The 25,424-nt window shown below is 35.7% G+C and overlaps 1 protein-coding gene across 3 annotated transcripts in view; it reads left to right on the top strand.

Moving 5' to 3' along the window:
- The window catches only part of LOC138715365 (tubulin polyglutamylase complex subunit 2-like), a 117,106-nt gene extending 92,232 nt beyond the window's left edge, over nt 1–24,874 (top strand). For 2 of the 3 annotated variants that reach the window (XR_011336260.1, XR_011336258.1), the window contains 2 exons: nt 21,101–21,246; nt 24,189–24,874. The gene's annotated coding sequence lies outside the window, so the exon portion shown is untranslated. Of the gene's footprint in view, nt 1–21,100; nt 21,247–21,519; nt 21,845–24,188 lie in introns of those variants that run through there. The other variant, XR_011336259.1, reaches the window with a different exon arrangement.
- The last annotated feature ends 550 nt before the right edge of the window (nt 24,875–25,424 follow it).

The raw sequence follows: 25,424 nt of genomic DNA, 5'->3' as shown, positions 1-25,424 counted from the left end.
ATCTAATAATATTAGAAGAAAATATTTTCCGGGCTAAAATTTCAAAACTTCATGGTCGATGAGGGTCACTTTGCAGTTGTCCAATTGAGCTGAAAATTTGCACAGATCGTTTTTAGACACCTCAATAGTCAACAAGCACTTTGATGGCAAAAATTGTGATCTCTGACCCCTTAAGTAACTGAAATTTTTCCATAAACTTGTAGGCACTGAAACACTTTAGAAAAGTAGTTACTAGTTAAAAAAACATGTAAATGCTACGAAATAACCAAAAATACTTGGTACCGTATGGGACAGACATATAGTTCCGTACGGGACACTTGTGAATTAGGAGTCTTCTTTGAGAGGTTTTTTGTTTTTTGGAGGTAATAATGTAATTTTAATATAACAAATATTTATTTTTATCAATTTTACATGCATTTTATGGGACAGCAATGCGCAATTAGAGGAAATTTTGCCAAGAAACGGTCAGATTGATCTGCTGAATTGAACCATAAGAAGTTGTATGTTAATGATTATGTATTATACTGTACATTAAACTGCGAGTTTATTTCAATTTAAGAACCTTCAATTAAATTTATAACACAATATGTCAGCTCCTTTTCTAACAATATCAGAATCATTTAGATTCTTCTTATCTGAGACACTTTGACAATGCTTTGAAATGAAGAGGATTCCTCATCTAGCTTAAAATGTTTGTCATTTTTGGCTATCTGGTTTTAAATAAAAAGTACTTTAATATCTTTGTTTTCAACTTTGCTATTATATATAGCTAGTCAGTGCTGTCATGGTAATTTTTTTCCTTGGCCATATGCCCCATCCCTTGTTTTTTTTTTTTTTTTTTCTTGAAATATATTTTACTCTCCTCTCATTATCTTTCCGACTGTCATTTAATGATTTTATTAGTATTAAAGAAGAAGTAAAGAAATTGTTTTGCTTTACATTTTAATTGTACAACAATCTTGATTTAAAGAATACACCCTGTAGCACCACCGTAGATGCACACTTGTCTTGATGAATCTTGGAGTGTGTAGGCCCTATTTGCAATACTTCTTGTTTTTCGACCATTATTTTATATAATTTTGGATTCCTGTGCTGCAGAGGTGGACAATTTTTGTTTATGAACATCAAACAAAATACATTAGGAACAGCAAGAGATGATCATAGATCTGTACATGTACAGATCTCCGCATTTGAAACTTAGGCACCCATATGCTGTATGCCTCCATACAGACAAAATTTTCTTTTCCCCATACAATTAATTAAAAAAAAAATTGTAGGTTCTCATATGATGTATGATCCTGTATGACCTCCACCATGACACCACTGTATATAGTATGATATTTATGCTTTAGTCCCTTATCACTTGTCTATTCAACTTCAATGAACTTTCTAGGATTTAAATCTTCCAGATCCATGGGATGTTTTAGGTTGTGATGGCTTTGTTCTAGAGGAGACATATTTTCACATTCATCTGAAGACTTATATCTCTAGCTATAGCGTCTGATTCTGAGTCATTTGCTGTAAGTGACGAGTCAGAGTAAATCTCGTAATATAGGATTCTTAGCGTGGTTAATGTGGTTGATTCTTTAAAGATGCTGTGTCTACACATTTCTGAGCGGGCTGTTGTGGCAACAAGAATGCTTTCACAATCATTGTAAAAAAGTGACTTCGCTGAATTTTGGAAATTGCTGCTACTTTTTCCCATTGTTTGCTCTTGAGCTCTTCATATAGACTATGAAACAAATTCAAATGTTCTACATAAAACACCAATAATCAACAATACAGCAACCTCGAGTTCTGTTTGAAATTGTCCCGTAAGGAACTGTCCCATACGGAACCTTATTTCCTTTAAAAATACCTTATTAAAAACCTAATTAAAATTAGTGACGTTATGAGAGCGGTACTTACTTAACTTCTATAAAATATTGTGCACCTATCTTCTTTCATTAACATGGAAAACAAACTTTTATATCTTTTCTAGTTCCGTACGGGACAAGAAGATGGCTATCTTTATACACTGTCACAATAATTGCAGGAAATAACAAAACATAAAACCACACTGTCCACCATGTGCCTAATTTAAGATGTGCCTACTTTTCGTTCTTTCAGTCGATAATTAGGTATGCCTTAATTTTCTGGGGAAATGGTAGCAAAATTGGGAGCGTCTTGATTTTGCAAAAGAAAGCCATTAGAATTCTATGTCAATCAAACTATCTTGAACATTGTCAACCTCTTTTCAAACAATCACAGATATTAACTGTCATAAATTTATATATATAAGACCTAGTCCTTTACACTCGACAAAATATAGACAATTACTCATTAATAGCCAATATACATGATCATGAAATTAGAAATAGTGAACAAATTAATATTCCATACTGTAGATTACATAAAACTAGTACAAATTTTTCTGTCATGGGGATGAAATTATATAATAAGCTTCCCAGTCAATATTATAAGTTACCAACCAATAGTTTCAAAGCTAGATTTTATAATTGGCTTTAAATTAATCCTTTCTACTCTGTAGATGAGTTTCTTAACATAAATTCACACGAAATTGTTTTTTAATAAATAAAGTTATTTAGATTAGTTACAATCATTGTTCTGTTGCTGAGTTTTTCAACACAAATGTGTATGAAATTATATTTTAATAAATAAGTTGAAATTATATTTTAATAAATAAGTTTAATTGCAATTTAGTTAGTTTTTTTCAATTTAAAAGTTTCAAATAATTTCATGTTTTCATTGTATTACTTAAATTTTACTGTTTCTATTATTAGTGTTTTTTTTAAATGTATTTATATGTTTTTTCAATGTATTCTGACGAAGCCTAAAACTGTATGTCTAATGGCCAAATAAATTGAATTGAATTGAATTGAATTGAATTGAAATAGATTCTATCAATAAGAAGTAGCAAGCATACCACCTTAAGGAAATTGATTTGGCTATATCAGTAGTGAGAACATAGGGATACAAATTTGCCTTCAAGAACAAGATTGTTTTGAGACCTTAAGAAATGAGAGTAAAAATACAAATAAAAATATTTTTTTTTTAGAATCTGGCAATTTACAATATTCAGAAGTTCTCTTTGTCAAAATAAATTTTATTATCATAAATTTAATTTTTACCACTTAGGCTCATTTATCTTGGAATGGCTGGTCATTATTATAGTAATAATGGTAATAACAGTGCCAAATAATTATACAAATTATTGATATAATAATCTTTATTATTAATTTTGTTATTGCATTGTTATTTATGTTGGTTACAGGAATAAGAAACGAATTTATTAATTATTTCATTTTACTCGAATGGAAGTACTTAGACATAAGTTATCAAATTTGGGCAAAAAATAATTGAGAAATGATAAAAGAAATCATTTTTTTAAACATTTGTTACTCAATTTTATCATTTTTATAATTTAACACTGAAATGTAAAAGTCTTTTTATGCCTTGGGGGATATGATTAGAGTCTATGAGTCTATTAGAGTCTATTAATAAATCTGACATTATGACTTATGTGATTCAATCTGCATGAACATTTTTGTTGGTCAGATGACATTTCTGTTTGTTTACTATTATTTTCTTATTTACTATTTGGCCCACTCTTGTTCGTAAGATTTTTGACAAACGAACACACTATTGGATTGATTGAAGTCCACAGTATTTTTCAAATATAACTTTACTCTGGTCATCGAATTTTTTTTAGAACATTGCAGTCTACATTTTTCTCCCCACAAGATTTACCATATGCATCTTTCGTTTTGGAAAATTCTCTTGGCTTGAAAACGATGAAGGTATGTTTTCCACGATTTTACAGGTGCTTTTTTTATCATTTACTTCATTTTGCAGGTCATCATTTGTGGAGTGTCGTTTCAAATCGTATTAAATGCAGAAAAACAAATTTTACAGGAAATGTAAAAAACGTCACTTTTTAGGCATTGTGAAATGACACCAAATGTAATAAACACTGACACTGATTGTTTAATCTAATGCATGATATTGTCAATTGAAGTTTGCACTTAATACATTTTGCACCGACACAGTGTATTTAATACATTTTGAAGCGAATTTGTCACATAATACGATTTGCATCTATAAACCACGCTGAATTGTGCCCTGTCATTTGTCAGTTTTTTCTGTGGTTATTACAGCAGCATACTACGTAGGACGATACATCAATAGTTTTTATAGCTTTCTGCTGGAAAATAATGATAAGGAACGGCGAGTTTCTTACCTGCAACCCTTTGAACGGAGCTGCCTAAAGAGACATACTTTGGATCGTGCGGCCACCAGGGTCGATCTCTAACTCACATTGAATATAAATTTTAAATAATTATGGCATCTACAGGGTGAGCACAAAGTTCCGTTACCCCCTTTTATATCTGAAATATCTCAAATATGCACACTATTGATGTAATTCTGGTCATCATTCAAACATACAAACAAAATAACCACTGTACACTAACTGTGTATACCAAAGTATCTAAAGAGTTCCCCATTATTCTCATGACACAAAATAATATGGAGTAATGGGACTTTTTTCCTACCCTGTATACTTTATTCTTTAATCCTTATATATCAGTATTTTATTAAGCTCTATAACAAAATTATGAAATATGGTATGAACACTTGTATTAATTACTGCAATATCTAAGTAAGCTTTAATAACAAAATTACGAAATGTGTGAACACTTGTATTATAATATTACATATTTTTGTAAGCTTTATAATAAAATTATAAAAAAATATGTTGTAAAGATTTGTATTAAAATACAGTATTACAATATTTAAGTAAGTAAGCTTTGTAACAAATTTATGAAATGTGGCACGAACACTGGAAAATGTATTAATCATTGCTTTAGATTGCACACATAATTTCATTAACATTTTAAATTCTACCTACGTGATTCTTCATGCAAACAATCAGATTCTTCATTCTCATTGTTTTAACTTTCATTAATCTGATTTGTATTAATAACAAAATCATACAATTTCACTGAATCAACCTCTTTCCAATTTTCTCCGAATGGTACTATTGAGTAGGTTTCGCAAATCAGATTTTTTGGCATTACTGATTGATCTCAAGGTGGTGACTTTCGGAGGTACTTTGACATGATCCAAGAACATACCACGTTTCATCAGACTAGAACATGATTTAGATGGATCGTCACATCGGTATGTAGGTTCCATTTTGAAAGTGACATTCACTTTCCCATTCTTCTTGCATTTCTTTAGCATTATTCTTTTCATTTCTTTTATACCACTGAGGTTATGAAATTCATTAGCCAAGAGCTTGAAATCCCTGACATGCCAATCTGTGCCTAAATATTTTACTGTCCCCACTGTTTCATATATCGCCTTATACTCCTCAGGAGTAAGAATTTCATTCTTACGCAAAACCTTTTCTAGTAGCCCAAAGGCTCTGTCAGCTGGTAGAAAAGAATGGCCTCTTACCAGAAAAACTAACAGATTTTCAGAAACCTGAGGACGTGCTTTTCTTTGGAGCCAAAGACCAATAGCATGTACAACATGCATGCTATTTTGTCCACCATATTCATTGGCAACAGCCTAATACATTTGGCGAACTGTCGAAATTAAATTCACTGATAAATGTAGTGACACAAGATGCCACTTCAATAGCACCTGCCCAGTCTGTGCTTCATTTCACGTAAAGAAATTTGGCTTCTGTGAAGCTTTATCAGTTTAAAAGAGTATAGAAAGCTAATTGTCTTGAATAATATACTTCATCTATGCTGAGTTTCGAGAGTGGTTACAGTTGCTGTAAGTCGAAACAAAATGACTGTGTCTCATTAGGTTCTGTTCTCATAATTTTATGGAAAGTATTAGCACGAAGCTTATGTGCGCCTAAATCGACTAAGAGCCTAGTCTTTTTCAGTGTATCATCGCAGTTTCTTATTGGGAACAGTATGTGTGCGCAATAACTGCATTCATCATTGGCCGGTGTACAAAATCCTATAGCCTATTGAATTCTGTCCGAGAAATATTCGGGGGAAAAAAAATCTTTTTACTCTTAAGTCGGGTATTAACATTTTAATTGTACATTTTGAAGAGCTTCGTAATACACGGTGAGCATAAATGATTGCCCTATTTTGGGGATTTTTTTATAGACAAACCGTGAATGATACAACAATGGTACTAATATTACCAAATAAGGTATCTCTCAAAGTTTTATTTGAAATTATCCGCGCGGCGTAATTCCACTTCTTACCGGTAGAGGACCTGAGTTTACAGAGTTTACAGAAATGGCGACTGGTGTTGAGCGTGCATTTGTAGCATTGGAATTTCATTCCACAAACTCCGTCATAACTGTGCAGCAACATTTTTGAGCGAAATACGATAATGATCCACGAGACGCCAAGACCATTAGGCGATGGTACAATCAATTAGTGACCACAGATGCCTTTGTAAAAGAAAATCTCCTGGTCGGGCTTACGTGGAGCACATTCGTAATTCCCCGAAACTTAATGTCTTCTGTGCACTTTCCAACTCCAAGGTGTACGGCCCCTTCTTTTTTCTCGAACCCACCGTGTCAGGACATTCTTACCTGGATATGTTAGAACAATGGCTGATGCCACAGCTGGAGAGTGATAGTGCTCATTTCATGTATCAACAAGATGGCGCTCCACCTCACTTCCATAACAAAGTCCGGACATTTCTAAACGACTGATTGCCAAACAGATGGATTGGTCGCGCAGGAAGAGTCGACATGCAGATCTTGTCCTGGCCTCCACGTTCCCCTGACTTAACACCGTATGACTTCTGCCTGTGGGGGTATGTTAAAGACTCTGTTTTTGCACTTCCATTATCGGAAAATCTGCCAGAACTACGCGCCACATCATGAACGCCATCGCTGCAATCGACATGGATACACTTCATTGTGAATTGGACTACCGGCTTGAGGCTGCAGGGTTACAAGGGGAGCACACATCGAGCACCTATAAGGTATGTTAAAAAAACTTGGAGAGTTTCTCTATCTACTTGTATATCTAAATATTTTCTATGTTAAATCGTTAGTCCACAAATAATTTTCGTAACTAGGGCAATCATTTATGCTCACACTGTATTTAAGTCGGAAGCCAAATGAAATCTCTGACTTTTACTTCTATTGTAATGTGATTCCCTTGCTCTTTCTTATAGTAGGTTATTTTACGACGCTCTATCAACATCTGAGGTTATTTAGCGTCTGAATGAAGTAAAGGTGATAATGCCGGTGAAATGAGTCCGGGGTCCAGCACCAATAGTTATCCAGCATTTGCTCATATAGGGTTGAGGGAAAACCCCGGAAAAAACCTCAACTAGGTAACTTGCCCCGAATGGGAATCAAGCCCGGGCCACCTGGTTTCACGGTCAGATGTGCTCACCATTACTCCACAGGTATGGACCACTTGCTCTTAATTTAGAGATAAATTACACTACTTCCCTCTTCTTAGCTACATATAGTGCTCTCTTTCGGGCACCACCTCTCCTCTCTCTGATTCCCTTACTGATCTTAATAGATTTTGCTATTGTACATACCTTGATAATCACAATGTTATAAAACAGCGGGAAACTCAATAATGATGGGAAGGTACAGCACGCTGGCCAACGCTGTCCATTTAAGATTTTAACTAATGGAAGTTGTACATAATACGATTTGATCCAACACATAATTTTCATCATAGAAAAAAGGCGGGAAAGAATACGAATTGCTCCAATATGAGACCAGGGTCTTAAAGAATACTGTCTCAGCTATGCGAAATTGCTTCAAACTAAATTTCGACCGAGGATGTATTTAATACGATTTGAAATGACACTCCACATTTTTCATTTTTCACTACTGACCCCTTCCATTGTTACATTCAGAATCCTGTCCATCTCCTCTAGGTGTAGTGGGAATAATTTGACTCACTTGATGATTCAGATGATACAGAATATGAAGTAGTTTGCAAAGAACAGTCGAAATCAGAATCAGCATTTGAATAATCTATATCTCCATCAAACGAACTCTTAACCAAAAATTCATAACGTTCTACTTTTTTGACCTTAACACCAGGGATGTAGTGGAGGTGGAGTGGAGTGGAGCAACGCTCTGGCACTGTGCTCGAAGGTGGAGCGGAGCTCCGGCACTAATTTGGAATTTTAAAATCTGTTTTGATATCACAATACTTTTCCAGCTAACAATATCTTAGTTAATCTCAGAATATTTAGTGATTATATTCTCTGTGCTTCCTTTAGAAAATCGGAACAAGTTCAGAAGTAGGCCTAGAGGGTCGCGAGACCACTAGGAGAGTAGACAGGGTGTGTGGTGAGAAATTGGGGAAGAATCAGTGACAGGACAACCACCAAACTAAACTTTAGTGCGCCTGTGCGAAATGATCACATTCCTAATTCACTTTCGTTTCGTATCGTATTTCGTTAGTTTTCGCGTCTTTGTACGATACAAGAGATTGTCTCTGGTGCTACTTACCGAAATGTGTTGTGTTTGTTTCCCAGTTATTTTACGAAGTGAATTTTAAACAGTTAATTTGCTGCCTATAACGTGACTAAAAGACTGCTTGAAACTTCTATTTTTATCTATTGCCCTTCAGTAAATATGGAACAAAATAAACATAGACAAAAAACATTAACTTCTTTATTTTCTCGTGCCTTTGCTGTTACTAGTGGAGTTACAAAAGCTTCCTCTACTGATATTCTTGATATATCAAGTCCATCGCTTCTATTTGATGCACCTAGTAATTCAACCAGAGATACTGTTACAGAAGATACAGTTACAGTATGACTGCGAAGAATATGTTGTTGTTGTTTTCTAATGCCAGGCGTTTGACAATAAAGTCATTTGACCTCTTGCATTCCAATATTTTTCAAAGATATTATCATGACTAGCCACTGAAGCACAGATTTTGAGGTGTTCTGAATCCATTTCTTGGTTTGAGTTGCACAATGGGCAGTTAGGGGACTGATATATTCCAATTCTATGCAGGTGTTTGGCCAAACAATCATGGGCTGTTGCCAATCTAAATGCAGATACAGACGATTTTCGTGGTAAATCGGGAATTAACTGTGGATTTTGATGCAGAGAGTTCCATTTTTTCCCTTGGGATTGAGTTATCAAATTTTGTTTGTTGAAGTCTAAGTATGTAGATTTAATAAATCTCTTCACAGAGTAATTTTGTAGATTTAGTAACAGGTCTGTAAGTAGCAGTGCTGCCCTTCTTTGCTAAAGCATCTGCATTCTCGTTTCCCAGGATTCCACAAGGGGATGGTATCCATTGGAATACAATTATTTTATTGAGTGATATTAATTGAGAGAGCATTTTAGTTATTTCTGCTGTTTGAGATTAAGGTGTGTGTTTAGAGACTGCGAAGAATATTCAACGTCATAATGTTCAAAATAGTGAAAGCCAAAAAGTCGGCCTGCGAAGTGAATGGCCAAATGTATGGAATGAAGAAAATATGTGATCAAGGAAAAAAGAAGCTTATCCGTGGATTGATTGTAAGCAATGTAAGCTAGGCTGTAAAGTGTGTCATGAAGTAACTACATTAGGTGCATTAAAAGAAGAGTGTATTTCTGTATTTAATGAATGGCGCTCCTATTCAGTAAATTACTACTGATCGAACAGATCAGATCAGATCAGCTTAAAGCCACTACGAAAAAATATCATTGAACACAAGAAATCCAATGCTCATAATAAAGCACAAAAAATTATTGATACGTCTGAAAAGCAATCAATTGAAAATGTTGGCGAATAAACGAGTGCAGCCCACCATGAAGCAACAAAAGTGAAATTTAGATCAGCTTGTTACACTGCGCAGAATGACTACCCTTACAGTGACCATTTCGGTTTACTTCAGCTTCAGAAGCTAAATGGAGTAGGTATTGATTGGTGTTGCCTTGCATTCTCCTTACAGTCTTACTTTATGGCATTTCTGTCTGTCTTATTTTGTTTGCATCTAAACCTTCCCCCTTTCCCAAAGGTTAAAAAACATAAAGAGCTCCGGCACTGTACAGTTTGGGACTACAACCCTGCTTAACACAAGTTAATGTAATTCCGAAGTTAGCTTCGGTTTGCATTCTGACTGTTTTCCACGCTTTATCATCACTTTTCTTTTCTTTGCATCACTACACCTCTACGTTTATCCCTTCTATCTAGACTGCTCTCATTATCAAGATTAGCACTTATGATATTCTCAGATTTCTAATTGTCTTCCTTCAGTAAATAAATTTCTTTCAGTCTTGTCTCCTTTTACTTCCTCTTCTACTCTCCTATCCTCACAGAAGTTATCATTTGTTGCTTTGCTTTTCTTAATTTCCAGTTCCTCTATACAGTTTGTTCCTATTCCCGTTCTTAAGATAATTCCAGACAGAGCTGCTTGTACAATAAGTATTTCTGTAGGCCTCATTGTTAACTCTGAAATAATATCCATATTCATAAATAAATTGAGAACAACTTGCTATCAACTTTACGTATAACGTGACCTCATTCAAGGAAAGCGATAACAGAAAATTAATTCTTCATCACTGTTCACAAAATGGTCCCAACTTAAAATACAGTCCTGAAAATTTACTTATGCTATAACTTCATTACGGAATAGTGTCAGAGCACAAAACGTGACTGTCAAAAATACAATCTGTGGCGAATTTATTTAAAGAAGAGTGACATAACTAAAAATAGTACTAACAAGGGAAGGGTTTCGGCTCGAACAGGAATTTTTGGTTAAAAATTTGTACAGAGACTTACTTCACAATGGTGATGAATACCGTAAAAGCATTCATTTGTGTAACTCTCCGTTTGATTAGTATTGGTCAATACATTTCTTTAAAAATGTACGTGAGGATTCTCTATAAAATGCATGAAACAGCATGGAGCAGAGCAATAAGCACAACAAGCAGAAGCAACATCTGAACAATCTTCTGAACCACACTCCAGTGCTGAAAAATCAAATGCCACCTGAATTACATTTTTGAAGTCCGAGACTTGTTCAGGATTCACGTAACCAGCTGACTGTCAGGAATACTGAAGCATAGGGCGGTATACTGGAGCAGACAACTGGTTATGAATAAGAGAGTGCATTTTCATTATAAACACTCGATTTCCCATGTTAAGTTCTGGATTCTCAGCAAGAGTCCGTATGTAATCTGTTATCCTCCGAGCATATATTTTGTATTGTCTAAGGAAATAGATATTCAGAGGCTGGATATATATAGTTTTCTTAGGTGGAATGATCATACATTCCATTTCCTAGCCTTGAAATGATTGAAATCATTTAGTCTATTAAGGTTGCGTCCTTGTGCTCATTTAATGACTCACACAACAGTATATACTTTTGATTAGCTGCAATATTTTCAGACAGAACGTTGGAGAAAAATGTTCTTAAATGGGCTTTAGACATTTTACCACTAGCACTAGCTTCTAGGCTAGGCTAGGCTTACGGGTAAGGTGTCCCATCCCCTTAATTTGTGCAGTGCTCTTCCCACCCCTCAACTTGTACAGTGCTCTAACAAACTAGACATTACACAAACGAATGCTTTTGAGAGCTTTACAGAGATGTAAAGATGGGTCTGTGTACAAATTTTGGAACGAAATTCCTGTTCGAGCCGAAACCCTTCCCTTGTAAGAACAGAAGGAAATTATGTTTACTCTGAACAATTAAAACCGACACTTTTTTTTACTTATGACTATTAAGAATGTAAAAAGTTACTCACTTCCACAGAAAAGAATCTTACAATTTAAAAAGTGTCGTTTATTCGGCACAAAAATTACCATCATTTTCTATCGAACTCAGAAATGTCACTTTTTCATACTCAGGGTGTGCAAATCCTGCCCAAAAGAAAAGTGACACAAATGTTCTCTGTCTGTTAATATTGGAAGTAGAAATGTGTCGTTTTTTTCCAGTTGTGGTCATAATCTTCTGCATCTGTCTACAGTGTTAACTCAAAATCGCCATTTTTTTTTTTAAGTTGTGTCCTTTTCTATGTCATGTGCGATATAAAGTGAAAAGGAGAACATAGTGGGAAAACAATGGTGCATGTAAATGTCATTGGTTAAAATAAGATAAAACGAACATTAAAATAGTACTCCCTCTGTCCCATAATAATTGTCTGGTACGCTTTTATTTCTTGTCCCATAATAATTGTCCGATGTCCATAATTTTACACTGGCGTTTACATAGGAGCAAAATGAAACACATGAATGAGTAATACAACTGTATTACTGCAGAATCAGTACAAAATTGTCACTCAATTAGCAAAAGAAAAAATTATTAATCCGGGATCTGTATAAATTGGCCAATCATAGAGCCAAAAAAAGAACATGAATACCACTTTCACAACTTTATGACTCCAGGATCAGTACAAATTTCCTAGTTATTGAGGCGAAAATAAATACTCCTAGGAGTGCAACTTTATTAACTGCAGGAATAGTACAAATTGACCAAGAAGTGAAAGAAAGAAAGAAAGACATTCTCCTACGAGTAAAGACGAAAAAATTGCCTGTTAGACCGGGAAGGTTGTCATTCCAACAGTTTGCCTAGAACCATAGATCTACTGCTGCAGTGCTACTGTAGCCTCGTCGTAAATGTTCCGAGGACACTCCAAGCGAGATGGCAGGATATTGATGTGGTCCAGGTGCACCTTTCTTTTGCTTATGGGGAATCTTGTTGTTGTTGTCGTCATTGACTTTCATTATTTCAATGAGAAGGGACTGCAAAGTGAGGAAGACATTCTTGAGCTTGTCGCGTGTCAGCTGAGAGAAAGCTGTTCCAATGGCGGCGATCAACTCATCAATAGTTTCTGGAGCTGACTGATGCTGGAGAGACTGAATTCCTGGAAGTAACCCAGATCTAAAACATTCATATCCAGACTGTTTGGCGGTTGGCACACCAGTTCCAAAGTGATTCCACTGGTTGCTGCAGCGTCCAGCCAGGTGCGGTCATTGGGAGCAATATGCGGACGCGCATTGTCCTGCTGAACTGACACCTGAATTCTCCCTGTGCGCGGATCAGGAGGCCATTTTGCATTTATTGCTGGGATTAATTTGGTGATGAGCATGGATCCACTTTCCAAAGATTGCCGCCCCCGTTGCCAAATGCAGCGTGCTGTTCTTTTACTGATATGAAATTTCTCGGCCACACCTGTTATGGCACCTTTCTTCACTATGTCAGCCGTAGTGTTTTTCAACAAACACTCCTATATCGCCTGCCGTTTACTGTCTGTAAGGTTCTTGCTACCCCTGTCACTCATTACCGCCAGTTGTGTTCCCAGGAAGTCCAAGTCTGTTCAAATGCACGTACTCACTGCAGGAGTATGCTCTACTAACGATTTCCAGCTTGCTTTGCTACACTGGTTTGTATATAGTGCCATACCGGTGACTTAAAAACCAATACCCACTTTCGGTAATCTTCTGGGTGGTGTGTGTTGCTTGTCTCAATAAAATCACGTTATTGCTCTGCATAACCTTGTGCACTGATCTACTGCGCTTCTCCTCATGCGTGGACTTCTCGTTTGCCCCGTCATCTGTAATTACTGTAATACAATTTTGGCGAACCGGACAATTATTATGGGACAGAGGGAGTATCTATATATCTGCAGTGCCTGGGAAAAGTGACATAAGTCAGTTTCCACAAACCTTTTTTGTTAATTTATTGACAACTTACGGAACATCAGCTTGCTTGGAGAAAGAGACATAAGTATTTCTCCCATTACAATAATTCATACAGAAAAAAATCAAATCGACATAAACCAGTGTAAGTTGTAGTTGATACAGCGTCGTTAAATAACCAACTAAAAAAAAACAGCGGAGTTGCAAACTGTTAAGTGTCACATGTTTGGTAGGGGTGAAGAGGTTGAAGATGAGACCGAGTAACAAAAATCTGGCCATATTTCTAACATTATTTTGTACTTTGAGTCTTCACAACTTGCTGCTGGCGAAACCAGATACCTTCAAATTTTATTTAACCACAATATATATTTCTAAGGAATGGATATCCATGCGATACAAGTGTGATAAGTGCATTATAACAGAATCGAGGTAAGAGAAGACGAGACGAGATTCTGTTATGCACTTAACACATGTATTGCATACTATTTTTTTGCTGATCTTAATAAAAAAATAAATTATTATTAATCATTTTTTAATTTTAATAAATAGTTTGGACACTAACATTTACGACGACGACCTTCTTCATTTGTAGTATTGTTATTGTTCCGGCTTCATATAAGCCTTGACAATTCTTCTTTTTTCAAGAATATATAGTCATTCATCATGAACAGCAACTCAAATATAAGTTACTGTTGTACTATTTTACATTAAAATATGTTTTGGAGTCCTGTGTTTGTGGTACATTGCTGAATTATAATTTCCAAGATTTGAAATATATTTGTTTTCATTTTCCTTAGCAGTATGGTAAAATGTTTTTGAAACTATTTTGATATATTCAGGTATAGTTGCTATTTCAAGGTCATCATGCATTTGAACTTGAGTTGTGTAAAAATCATATCCACCGATAATTCGTAATGCCTTATTTTGAACAATCTGCAAGTGATGCATAATAGTTCGGGGAGAAAACCCCCATGCAGGAGCTGCATATGTCATTTGGCTGCATATGTACACTTTGTATAATGTCATTTTACATTTCAAGGATAAATTTACACTTAATAGAAGTGGTTTAAGTTGTTTCAGACGATTCAGTGCTGTATACTTATTTCCTGATATATGATCTTTCCAATTTAGACGTGGGTGAAGTAGAATGCCAAAATATTTAGTTTTCTGTACATATGCTATTCTAAATTTATGGAGCATTAGCTGTGGTGGTGGCGGCACTGGTCGACATTTAGTAAAGATAATAGCATTTGATTTCTTGTTGTTTATTTTAATCTTCCAGGTTTTTGCCCACTTATCTATTAACTGAAGATGTTTCTGTACAGCTCTATATGCAGATAATATGTTTATTTTTCGGCTGAAGATGAGAGTGTCATCAGCATACATTGCCAATCTAACATTTACATGTGTGATCGCCGTTGTTTGTTATTAAATTTGTCGATAGATGTCATTATTAGCGGCCGGAGACCAAAATCCTCGGTGAGACCAAATGCAACTAGTCTAAGTGCCTCCGATAGAAAGTGTTTATTCATGATATTAGCCCAAAAGCCAACTCCTGGATCTCCTCTAAAAAGTGTCTTTCGTCCTCGGAATACATCAATGCCATCAAGATGTCTTGCAACGTCACCGCAGTGAGATCTGTCCCTGGCAGAACCTTCAGTACTACCCATTGTCGCCATCCCATCTGCAGCGAGACTGAAACATTTGGCCACGTACTGGGGTCTGTAAGAAGGGAGAGCTACTGCGTAACAACAGACACCATCGTTCCTGTACAGCAATTGCCAACCTGCTAAGAAACAGAGGATGGGAAGTACATGAGGAGATTCATTGTGTGTCTGAAGATGATTCTCATAGAAGAGTCAATATAATTGCCATGAATAGAAGAAGCCAGAAAGCGATGGTCTTAGATCCTACGATTTGCTTTGAACGAGACACAAATCAAGCACTGCAGATAAATGATGACAAGCGAGCTAAATATGTACCTTGTCTTCCATACTTCAGTGAAAAATATGGTATTTCGCTTTACAACTGGGATGTTACAGGCTTACTATTTGGAGCGAGGGGTTGTTGACCAAAATTTACATCTAATATCCTTAAATCCTTTCAAATTCCCTTTTATGAGGTTCAGAAGATTGTAATGGAAATTCTGAAGCCTCTCTTCAAATTCTACACTATCATCTATATGTTAACACGTAAATTTTTGTTTTAATGTACAAGTCGAATCATTATTTTGCTCGTTTCATTTCCCTTTATCTTTTCTGTTTGTTAATTCCGGATCCCAGTGGTCAAACTCAGTTGAGGATGGATGATTTGTAATAAATCTTAGTAGTATAATTTGAACTGGTAATGGAAATTACAGGAAAATGGCTGAACGGATTTTAATGAATGACTCCTCATTTTGAAGTTAGGAACCCAAAGATTTGCAGAAAAACAGTAGTTTTCAGTGAAATGTTAATTTTCCTACATAATTTTCCTATTTCAGAAAATCCATCTGTCGTCAGTTTTGAAAATAAAAATAAAACACACACACACACTACAATAAGCAATATTACACGAAGGCCATGACCTACAGGATTGTCAACATATTTAGAGCGAATCAGAGCAAATTCTGTGACATCATAATGACAATAATGTGTTGATCTTCATTTATGTAATTTTATAATGTCTCTATAACTCGTTATTAAATATTTTCAAGACTTACTAAAAATAATTTACAGGTCTGATTCTGTGGTGTGTAATTTTCTGAGTACAGCTGTCTATTGGATATTAACTACAAAAATTGAGGTCGTTTGATGACATTATCACCATTAAAAGTGAAATATTATTATAGTTAATGGCATGATGTGAGTATTTGTCACTAATATACATATTAATGATATAGCCTATTGATGATAAGAAGCTCAAATCTTTTGGAGTTATATAAGTAGACGTAGAGAATATCTTAAATTAGATCTTCATTTCTATAATTTACTGAGTGACGGCTGTCTAATATATACAGTATATAAGTTAAAATTATTATTAAAAATGAAATATTTTTATAGTTATTAATCAAGTGGTGTGAATCTTTTTCATAGATTTAATGGCGGTGTGATGTTGATATTAATTATATGCGTGATTCTCTCCAGTAATGTCTGGAGAGAACGCAAAAATGACAGTTCCTAAGGAAAGACCAAAAGGTATTACTTGTATTACTTGCTGATAAAATAAGAGGCCTACAAGATTTTGTAGTCTCCCGATCATTTCAACAAGACCTAGGATAAAATGATTCTATCCTCTACATTTCAAGGTAGTTCACGAAAAATGCAGCAGCTATACCAAGATGCTAAGTCTACTGTTCCAAAACAATGACCTGAAATAGCAATTACTGCTTTACTCCCACATGAAAAATCCACTGATCGTCCTAACAATGTTAGTTGCGTTTTTGCTTTTAAACTCAAAAACTGAAGGTGGATAGGTTCAAAAAAAAAGTATTTGGCATAAAAAAACCATTCAGAGAGAATATGTTTCATTGTTATGGAAGCAAATAAATTTAAAATGACTGGTAGGCTTATTCTTGATTGAAAATTAATCTGAAAAAATTTTATTTGAACTTGTAGTGAACTTAGTTTGCAGCATTTGCTGCATAAGCTACTAATTAATATAATTATTACTGTATTATTATGCCAGTTATTATTATTATTATTATTATTATTATTATTATTATTATTATTATTATTATTATTATTATTATTATTACTGTACTATTAATTAAAAATAATACTGTCACTCACCAAATAAGTTGTTATGCTGTGAGTTTGTTTCAGTGATTGTGTGTTATGAAGCAACCCATATTATGCTCAACTGAAAAAGTATATGTTGAAATTCCCCTGGAAACATTTTTCAGATTGCTGAAGCTCTCAGTAGACACATTGTTCTTCCTTTCTTCCTTTCCTTTTTATTTTTTTCCTTTGACAGCAACAAACAAGGTTTATTTTTATTTAAGATTGTTTTCCACCACATTACTACTTAACCATTTAGGTTGCCTGTATCAGGATGCAATAGAAACTCACGTTTTAGGATCATCTGTCAGAAAAATTGTCAGCGATGGCATAGCCATCTCGGTAGGCTATATCTTTATTTAAAACTTCCATTCTTTCAATATCATTTCTTCTCGAAAAAGGACACTAACAATGGATTAACTAGGCCTACATCATCATTATTTCTCACATTTGTGTTTATATTTTCCCGAAACACATAACAACATTGAATCACACTCACTACTGTACTACGAAGTACATTACAATAGTACAACACCTGTGGCCTTGTAGACTGTAGTGTGAATTAATAATTATGAACCATGTACAGTAGAACCTCTATTATCCATGATAAGTTAATCAAAGGGATAGAATGAACGGTTAATCAAAAACATGGAATAATCCGTACCATGAAAGATTTTCGTAAATTAAATTAATAATAATTGAACTTTAGGAATTTCCTCCGTGGTCTTCTTTTTAACACGCTAGATAGTGAATCAGAAGTTCACTAATTTAAGTTCGGTTGTCAACGACGTGTCTTGAAGAGCCAAGGAAACTCCTTGTAATGGCTTTCAGCGGAAAGATTGGAATAGTAGAGGTCTCATGTCATAGATTTACATACTTTATACACATTTCATCCTTGATTCTTATTAAATCGAGCACAGTTGTAACATCAGTTTCGTATTCTGATGCGAGATGAGCCAGTTTTCTCTTTCCCAAAACCACTAAAGTACCGGTATTTGCACTTTCTTCGACACTTAGCATGAACACGCTTTTTTTTGACACTTATGAAATATATTTTGTCTTTAAGTTGTACAGTACGGCAACTTGAACAGTAGACCATACTGTGTAAGTGTAAAGATTTGTAATAACACTGTAGAAAAAAAAATGTACTAATATAACGTACAGTAGTACTTCATATATTCTGACAGACGAATAATCCACAAATCGTTAATAGGGAGACGGATAATCGGGGTTCTACTGTAAATTATATGTTACTGTATTCTGTGTAATTGCATCAATGCAAATGTATAAGTTACTCTTAAGGAAGTTGGTGACTGCATAGAAAGCTATCTCCCTTTCACCCACGCGTTACCCTCTCACCCCTTTGAGTTATTTTTGGACTCTGTATGGCTGCGTTCCCTAAAATATTACTATATATGGTCATGTGGAACTATAAAGTCTATCGTAGTGCACGTGAATACAATCCCTAAACATTACCATGTATGGTCATGTTTAGACATGACTTGCGTCCTGACAACTCCCCAAACTTGGTCTCTTACCCATCATGGTCTCTTATATAATACGAGCAGCGGCAGTTCCTCTATATGAGCACAGGAGCACGTGAACACCTTAAAAATCAACAATAATCATACATATTACTGTATTAATATCAGTAGGGGCCCGTGGTTACAAAGGTTGGCAGTTCTCCATGAAAAATAGTGTATTTAGCAAACACATGCTATTTATTGCATCTAAATCGGATAACGCGTATAAAAAATAATTACAGCCCCTTCTCGAAGTTGACTGTGCACCCGAAATTGTACTCCAACCATCCGTGCGCTACACCTCTCCCACCTGGTACAACTAGTCACGTAGTGGAGATGTGCCCCACATGCTTTTCTACTTTTGTAAGTCAAATTAACTAAATCCTTCACTCCTGTGTTTGTCCATGTATTTTCTCCTCTAAACAGTATACACGGGTGGGGGAGAAAGGGTTTTCATGAGTGCAGCAAAAAACCAATCGTTTCCATTACAATTTTGGTATTAAAATGACTATTACGCTACATGATTTCCTCGACTTTTTCCAGAAATTTCAACATTTAAATTTTGTGTAGGACGTTCTAATTTCTTAAGTTAACATGCAATTTCTCTTTTAATTTCGAAAAGGGTTGGTCGATTAGATTTCATTTCATTCATTTTTAATATAAAATATTTCCTTAGACACACTGACTAATCACATCACACTACCCACAGTACTATAACACATTGGAACTATAATGATATACAGTAGTCCAGAAGCCTGTGTGTTCTAACGCAGGTCATAAAGAGCTGAGGGTGTTGACGATTCTTTTCTATATTCGGAGAGAGCTGCTTCGGTTGCAGTTCTAATGCAGTCTTATGGGACGGTGAAGAAAACCAGTTTTCTGCTGCCGACTACCCTACGTTGAGCTTCAGGAACTGCCGATTACAGATCCGAAAAGTACACTACAGCTAAAATTCTCGAGCAGTTCAAGGCTCCTACAGACAGTAAAATCTCGAATCGAAGAAGAATAAATTGGTAAAATAAACGAAACAATGAACTAGATTACATGAAAGCACGTTTTACATTTTTAATTTTTTCAGGTCCATTTAAATGGCGGTTCTGTAGCTCTGCAGTTCTTATTGTAGAGCTGCCCCTGATTAATATATTAGATAGATTACTTTCAAATGTGCAATGACGGTCCTACATTTTTCGTCTCGAGAAAATGTCCCGTCCTTGTGTCGTGTGTCTTTAAATCTCCATTGGACAGATTGCCAGCAGCTCGCACAATTTTTCTCTAGCAGGGTGAAATAGCTTGAGGCGAGAATATTTTCTGGCATGTTACAATGGTTACAATTGCTCTGGCTCGCACAGGCCTTAACATGCTAATGACAGAGAAAGAGAGATGCTCCATCTCTCTTGGGACTGGCATCGTGTTCCTTTCTCCCTCTTTCCTCGTTTTCTCTCTTTACTCTTTCAAAATACCGTTATGTGCGGGGGCTGATTCTGTTGTCTTTTGTTCAGCAAAGTAAGGAAGATACAAGCTGCACTGGTGCGTATTGAAAGTTGAAACACTAGCACTTGAAGTTGGAGACGGATGTGTGTGAAATTGTGTGTTAAATTAAAAGAGGATTAAAACATTCCTCCGTAACACTATGACAGAAGACCAATTAAGTACATTGGCTAAGTTGGCAGTGGAAAAAAGAACTTGTTAACAACATTAGAGACTTCAATAATAAAGTTATTGATAAGTTTGCATCTCTCAAAATTAGGCGCATGGAGTTTCTCTACAAATAAATCCAGATCTTCAACACCATCTACAACAGCAGTGAAGGTGAATCCTAGGAATTAATTTTACTCTACTCTTGTTTAATGGTTTTAATTTTGGTTTATATGCGTAGATTTGGTACATGCATATTAGAGCTCGTTTATCTCTGACGTGTGACTCAGATATACGAGAATATATCAGTGTGTTCATTACTCATATGTTTTTTTTTGTGAACACCCATCCAAGAAAGGCACGAGCCGCCACTGAATACGAGCCACCACTAACCTCAGGGCTTTTACTCGTTAGTTGTCATGTAGTCTACAACACATTCAACTGTATTACTACCTATTCTCCAATGTAATAGTTATATCACAGTTCGACGACTTTTTATTCTCAAGACTTACCGTAGGTCTTGGGCGAACCCTACTCAATTCCTATAACATTACAAAGTGTGGTCAATTCTATCTTACAGTCCTTACACCACACCTTTCTGGTGGCAGCGACGGTGGTATAAAAAGAAGACAAACATCACGAGCGGACGTCGGAAACAACAGCTGTGGGGAGCTATTCTATCATATTCTACAGTGGCTGTTATTAAACAGATTACAAAATGCTCAGGTATGTACAATCAACATATTGCCTAATACTAGTGTAAATCATATTAATTAACTGATTACATAAATTTTCTGTATACAGAATCAAAGTATGATAAAATACAATATGGTGTATTGATATAAATTGATTAATTAAAGAAAGAAAATTTCATTTAAATAAGAGGACTCAGGGAAGGATGCAAGAATAGGGTAAAGATGACTAATTCCGTGATAAAATTTCAATTGACTGCCATGGAGTTGTGGTCTCTGACTTTTAAGTTTTTTAAATACCTAACAGATGCCAGGAGATGACTTCTTTTCAATTCTATTGGCTGCCCGCCTTTTGAATAGAAGCAGTCGACTGCAGAAGCTTTTGTTCAGTGAAAGGTGGTTGACCAGTAAGTTTATCTTTCTCTTGTGACCGCTTCTGAAGAAACACTTTATATTTGAGGTAAGAATTAGTACAGCATTATAAAAATGATATATTATTGTAGATTATAGTCAGTTGAATCAATGTGTATGATTATTTAAACATTATGAGACAATAACAATGCTACAGGAGCTTTCTCATTTTCGGATTTATTTTCATATTTCTTCTTCCTGGCTCACTCGACCAGTGATGCCAACGCTAAATTGTGAAAATTAATGTCTACGAAAGAAAATAGTTCTTGGAAATAATAATAGAAATAAGTTATAGAAAACCAATTATAATTATAATGTAATAATAGGGCATATATTTAACTTAATTACTGTTGTTGTTGTTGTTGTTGTTGTTGTCTAGTGCCTTGCATCTGGCAATGAAGCCATTAGCAGTTACTGTTGTTGTTAGGAATATAAATAATGAGAAATAATTGTGTTATAATTCAATTTATTCCAATTTAATTTTGTATTGAATTTAACTTTCAGTTTATTTTGTTTATAATACATATATTAATATGTAATATGTATTCCTGTAGTTACACAAGTATTTTCTATGAAATTGGTTACTTAGGCCCTTCTTCTATGTTGTAATTTCTTGCTTAATCCATATTAAAACAATATACCATGACTTTAATGTGTTTTTCCAAATACTTGTTTGTTTTCTGAGCAGTTAATGAGGATTATTTTAGTACCAGGAATTAGGAAACCACTATCACAGAATTTAGATCCCTGTCACGGATTTAGGAGCCACTGTACAACAATGAAGAATCGTATATTATATACCGGTACCAAACTTGTGAAACTGTTGACACTGAATGTTGTAAAAACTGTAGCTAAAGGTCCAAATAACGTCGTTTAGGTGGTATTTGAAATTTTTATTACAATTTTGGCACAAATATAGACTTTATTAAAAATGTCACGGAATTAGGCAACTTTACTCTACTTGCATTACTGTGCTGAATGGCGGTACCAATGCGCTGACATAGATATTGACTGCTTTGAGGGTCCCCAGAAAGCTGCACTAAACGTCTGCCTATGGTGGAGATAAGAGCTTCACTACACCATGATCCAAACGTTTCAACCGCAAAAGGATAAAAATATATTGTTGTTGTTGTTGTCTAGTGCCTTGGATCTGGCAATGAAGCCATTAGCAATCGTGCTTTCCAATACTTTTGAACTGTAGTTTCTTCTGATCTTAATGCTCCACAGGTCTTTAAGTGATCTTCATTCATTTCTGCTGGATCATTACACAGGACACATATTGGTGAAGCTGAGATACCTATTCTGTAGAGCTGACTTGCTAGACAGTCATGATTTGTCAATAGTCTGAAGGCTGCAACTGCTGTTTTCCTTGGTCTCTGGGGGATTATATCTGGGTTGGAAAGTAGTGTAATCCATTTTTTGTCTTTAGCATTTGATTCTATTTCTTGTAGGTATGAATGAGAAAATTTTGTAGTGATCAAGTGTTTTATTGAGGAATATGAGAAATTAAATTTAGATTTTTGCTTTATTGTTGTGTCTTTCTTTGCAAGTGTGTCTGCGGTTTCATTCCCCATGACTCCATAGTGTGCTGGAATCCATTAGAGATGGACAATCTTATTAACTTTTTGAAGTTGTGTTAACATTTTGTAGCATTCTCTTATTTTTGTTGACTTCTTTGTAGCATTTGAACATATTCCCTGAATTGCAGCTTTAGAATCTGAAAGAATTACTGTCTTGTTATATTTATTTAAGGGAAGATTTAATAATTGTTGGAGAGCAATGTGTATAGCCTCTATTGCACCATCATAATTTGTTGTGTCTCTGCCAACAGAATGATAAAAGGAAAAATGTGTACATGTAACTCCAGCTCCAGTAAGGTTTTCTGTGGTGGATCCATCGGTATATATGTGTAGCCATTCTTCTGTAGGGTATCTAGTATTGATCGTTTCCAGTGCTAGAAATTTTTGTATTTCTTTTGGTGTGTCTGATTTACTTATTTCCTCTGTTAATTCCAAACTGATGTAAGGTAGTGATGCGCCTCCTATAGCCTCTCCTACCCAATTCCCAACCTCAACCTGCCCGTGGTACACCCTGCTTTTAACAGATGAGGATCTGGGGACCGAGCCACAGCGGTATAACTGTTTCATCTAAAATGGAGGAAATGCCATTTACATATGTGCTGGCCTATCACAGCACAACAGCATCCCTCAGCGGCACATGAGGGAAAGGTCGGTGGATCTAAATAACATCTATTTAGTCCTCCCGGCTAGGTCCGAAGGACCCGTTGACCAACGACAGGTGCATAATGGGGGTTTAAGTAACTGCCACATTGTACAAACTGGTGACCGTTAAGAAAACAGTCACATGAAAGCCACAACATACATGAGTATGAGTCCTAAAGATAAATATTCCGGAGTTAAAACTGTCCCCCAATCGGATCTCCGGGTGGGGACATCTTTAGCAAATCTCACCATACCAATTCCAATACTTTAAGGATAAAAGTATAATTATCTGTAAAATGTTTATATTTATGATGTTTACTGACAGCAACACTTTCTGCTGCAGATTCTGGTGTCTTAGAGTTTGAAGACAGATGAGAAGGGGCCAGTGTATCCACAGTCGTCATCTACTGCCATGATTGTTTCACGAGGTGGAATCAACGTCGACCCTAGTTGCCTGGTTGTTCCAGCGTGGCTCTTTCTCTTCGGGATGCCCGTTACCTGAAGGTCTCCGGTATCTCCAGCTGTTAGCAACTCACGTAGAAGCTCACTGACCAGTTGCTGGTGACGAGGTCCGAGGATCGACGGCCAACTAGTCAAGAGATCCTTCATCTGGGTGAGTGTATTACTAGTCTCGAGAGACGTTGTTACAGGCATCCAACAAGGAAAACTCAGTGCGCAGAGACCAGCGGGCATGACTGTCTCGCGCAGATGACATATGCTCCCGTTCCCAGCATGCTCTCACGTCTACTGCAGGGGGGTAAGAGGGGTATAGCATGCGCACCGCGAGGTGTTCGAGCTGAGTTTTGCTTGTAGGATAGCTATAACCCTTGTTATAATTTCCTAAAATATTTGTGAATGTTAATAATTAGAGTGAAAGCCCGTTAGACCATGGCACAAGCAGATCAAGATCAACGAATTCAATTCTAGAAGACCAATTGAACACTTTTCTAAGACAACAAAGAATAAGTGCTGAATTATCCGTTACACCTGCTGCTAAATTGTTTGAAAATGGTTTTTCAGGCGAACCATCCACGCTAAATGAATTTATTGTTAATGTTGAGTCAGCTAGGCCATTAATAAACCCAAATCAGGAGAATATATTAATCAAACATATTTTAGCGAAGATTACAGGTAATGCTAGGAGAACTTTAAACATCCATCCAACAGGTGAAACGAAATGGGGGGATATAAAGGAAAAACTAGAGACACATTTTGCTGTACAACGAACATTTATGTACAATACGATCCAAGTCTGTCAGGTAAAACAGAAACCCAACGAAAGTATTACTCATTGGGGGGGGGGGGGGAGGCAAGAGTCGAACAATTGATTCAATCTACTTTAGACAGTACTAATCGCTTCACTAACTCTTGGTCAGAGGACGAGAAAAAGGGTGGACAAAAGGTAATAATTAAATTAGGAAAAAAAGTTTTTCTAAATGGAATTTTCGTTGATTCTGTGAGAGAAGCAGTTGCAGATTAGAAATTCTTAAAAGGACTGGGCAGTGATGCCTGTGCGATTAAAAAATTTCAGTACAAAAGTTTAGTTCAATATTTATAGGCTTTTATTGCTCAGATTTGT

The sequence above is a fragment of the Periplaneta americana genome, chromosome 15 (genome assembly GCF_040183065.1).
Source record: "Periplaneta americana isolate PAMFEO1 chromosome 15, P.americana_PAMFEO1_priV1, whole genome shotgun sequence".
NCBI classification, from domain to species: Eukaryota; Metazoa; Arthropoda; class Insecta; order Blattodea; family Blattidae; genus Periplaneta; species Periplaneta americana.
Note: the sequence above shows the minus strand (reverse complement) of the source record. Positions and strands in the feature narration are given on the sequence as shown.